The sequence below is a fragment of the Triticum dicoccoides genome, chromosome 4B (genome assembly GCF_002162155.2).
Source record: "Triticum dicoccoides isolate Atlit2015 ecotype Zavitan chromosome 4B, WEW_v2.0, whole genome shotgun sequence".
Classification (NCBI taxonomy): Eukaryota; Viridiplantae; Streptophyta; class Magnoliopsida; order Poales; family Poaceae; genus Triticum; species Triticum dicoccoides.
In genome coordinates this window covers 620,554,802-620,558,504 of record NC_041387.1, presented here as the reverse complement: position 1 = coordinate 620,558,504, position 3,703 = coordinate 620,554,802, and positions in this window count along the sequence as shown.

Below are 3,703 nucleotides of genomic sequence, written 5' to 3'. Positions count from 1 at the left end.
GTTTTGGAATACTATAGAATTTATAGGGCGAAGAGGCGGTTCCGGGGGCGCCCGAGGTAGGCAGCACCCACCAGGGTGCACATGGGCCTCCTGGCGAGCCCTGGTGGGTGTTACTCCCCTCGAGCAGACCCCAGGTGCTTCCTTGGCCCATTGGCTTTCTTCTGTCCCAAAAAAAATCTCCAAAAAGTTACGTGGTGTTTGGACTCCGTTTGATATTGATTTCCTGCGATGTAAAAAACAAGCAAAAAACAGCAACTGGCACTGGGCACTGGATCAATAGGTTAGTCCCAAAAAATGATATAAAGTTGCTATAAAATGATTTTAAAACATCTAAGAATGATAATGTATTAGCGTGAATACTTCATAAATTATAGATACGTTGGAGACGTATCAGCATCCCCAAGCTTAATTCCTACTCGTCCTCGAGTAGGTAAATGATAAAAGAAATAATTTATGAAGTGTGAATGCTAGCAAAGTGCATAAGGTTGATTAATGATAATTTCAATCACTTTTCCTAGCATCATAACAACAACTCTTTCTCATAAAATTTCTCATGTTATAGTAGCAACCAATTCACATGTTAAGGTTCAAACAATGAATTCTCTTGAAACTCAATAACCTATGTTCTCAGTCACCAAGCAATTTCAATTCAACTTATTCAACAGAGTCTAAGTAAGAGCTCCACATACTCAAGCATCATATAGTCTTCTATGATTGCTAACACTCACCGCATACACATGAGCAAAACATTTCAACCGAACACATAGAAAGATAGGGGCTTATAATTTTGCCTCCCAACGTATTCACCTTCGGGTGATGTCAACAACAATAACTCATGCTTCCCATAGCCAACTGGTATATGTGCCTAGATCTTTCCTGACCACATGATGCTTGCCAAAGGAGAAAAATAAAAAGGAATACACAGAAAAACATTGACTCTTGCATGAAAGTAAATACATAAAAGTAAAAGATAGGCCCTTCGCAGAGGGAAGCAGAGGTTGCCATGCGCTTATTTGTTTGTATGCTCAACCCCTTAGTGCAAAAGAACGTCACGTTATATTGCCCCTTATGATAGCAACCTTTATTATGCAGTCTGTCGCTTTTATTCTTTGCCATCACAAGTTCGTACAACGCTCAATTTTCTCTTACACTAAATGATCTAACACTTTTAGAAGCAATTTTTATTGCCCTTTTGCACCGATGGCAAATTTCTTGAAGGATCTTGCTCAATCCATAGGTAGGTATGGTGGACTCTCAAAACAATATTTGGGTTTAAGGGTTTTTGGATGCACAAGTAGTATCTCTACTTGGTGCAGAATTTTTGGCTAGCAAAGATAGGGGGCAAGCACCACATATTGAAGGATCTATGACAATATAACTTCTATGTGAATATGAACAAACATAAATCATTACGTTGTCTTCCTTGTCCAAGGTCAACAATTTTGGCATATAATATTTTGTTGGGTGCTCACAATCACAAAATATTTCCAAGATAGTGTATTTGGATGTGAAAGTTCTCTTCCTTATACTAATTATTCGTGAATTTCTTGTATGACCAATATTGTGATTGTCAAGCCTCACAAGATTTCACTTTCTAAACCCAATGTGAAGCTACCACTAGGCATGCTATGATTTCCACTTCATGACATTCAATTTATTCAACAATTCACTCATAGGATATAAGTGAAGCACTAGAGCAATTCCATAGAAAAGAGCTTCGTTGACGGGATGTGAATGTAGCTTACCTAGCCTCCCTGGCAACTAATTGAGGACTCTATTTTATTTAAAAAGTTTCAGGTCTAAGTATTTTATTAAAACAGCAAGAAAAATGAAAATAAAATGACATTCTAAGAATAGCACAACTCATGTGAAGAAGCAAAAACTTAGGCTCAACCGATACTAACCGATAATTGTTGAAGAAGAAAGGTTGGATGCCTATCGGGGCATCCCCAAGCTTATATGCTTGAGACTTATTGAAATATAAATTTGTGATGCCCAAGGCTTGAGATTTTGTGTCTCCTTAATTCCTCTCATATAACGGTTTCCCTAAATCTCAAAAACTTCATCCACACAAAACTCAACAAGAACTCGTGAGATAAGTTAGCATAAACCAATGCAAAAACCTTATCATTCTCTACTGTAGCAAATCACTAAAATTATTATTCAACATTGCATACTAAATGCCTCTGCATATTTAATAGTCCTATCCTCAAATAGAATCATTAAACAAGCAAACATATGCAAACAATGCAACCATAACAACAATCTGCCAAAACAGTACAGTCTGTAAAGAATGCAAGATTCATCATACTTCCCTAACCCCAAAAATTATGAAACAAACTAAACACTGTAGAAAATTTATCAGATCTTATTTTGCAAAAAAAATCATCAGTTTATCATATTCTGACTTTTCTAGGGAATTTTTCCAACAGCGGTAAACTTTCTGTTTTCAAACAGCAACAAGTAAACTTGCAAAATAAGCATGGCAAAGGCTAGCATTGCCACTTTTCTTGAAATAAAAGATGAAAAACATTATTATAAATAACAGAAAGAAAATTCTAACAAAATAAATTGATGCTCCAAGCAAAACACATATCATGTGACGAATGAAAACATAGCTCCAAGTGAGGTTACCGATAATGTTGGAGACGAAAGAGGGGATGCCTTCCAGGGCATCGCCAAGATTAGGGTTTTATCACTCCTTATTCTCCTCATATCGACATCTCACCAAAAACTTGAAAACTTCAATCACACAAAACTTAACGGAACTTTGTGAGATAGGTAAGTATCATAAAGAGCAAACCATTTCAATATTGGTACTGCCAAAGACAAGATTCATAATTGTTTACACACAATTCCTACTATATCATATCATTTCCACAATTTATATTGAGAAATATTAGTCATAGAAACAAGGAAACAAGCAAACTATGCATTGAAAACAGAATCTGTCAAAAACAGAACAGTCTGTAGTAATCTGTACTCAAACCATAGTTCTGCTACTCCAAAAATTATGGAAAAATTTGGGGCACGTGAGAAATTTGTATATTAATCTTCTGCAAAAATAATCAACTCAAAATCGCTCTTCTTTAAAAACAAGAGTTATTTTCGTGAGCGCAAAAGTTTCTGTTTTTCAGCAAGGTCAAATCAACTATCACCCAACATGATCCCAAAGGCTTTACTTGGCACTTTCTCTACTCTTATAAAAACCACAATTGGTGATGATGATGTGCCTGCCAACTTTGATTCACAATCGTTCGATTCATATCCAACGTCCAGGAAGCAACCTATGGCAATGTTACAAAGACACCCACCATTCCGTTACATATTTGCAAATATGCCCTTGTCTCTCTCTTCAAGCCTATCCCTCCGGCTCTCCCCAACCTCATCCAACCAGTAGCACCGGCAGCATTGGAGCCGATATGGCGTGGTGGCCGCCGCGGGTGCCATCCGCCTCGGAGCCTCTCATGCCTCCCTCAACTCCACCGGCCACCACAACCCCTCACCCCCCGCCCCGCCCCGCCCTCCTTCTCCATCTCCTCCGTTGCCGACCTCTGTAGGCACACCGGCGGCGCCGTCCCTCCTCAGGCGCCTCTCCCACCTCCTTCTCTTCCAGAGAAGTGCCGACGCACAGCAGCACCACCACTCCCCCCTCCTCCTTGCCATCGCCTCCGCCCCCTCCTCTGTATCCTCCCACGCCGGC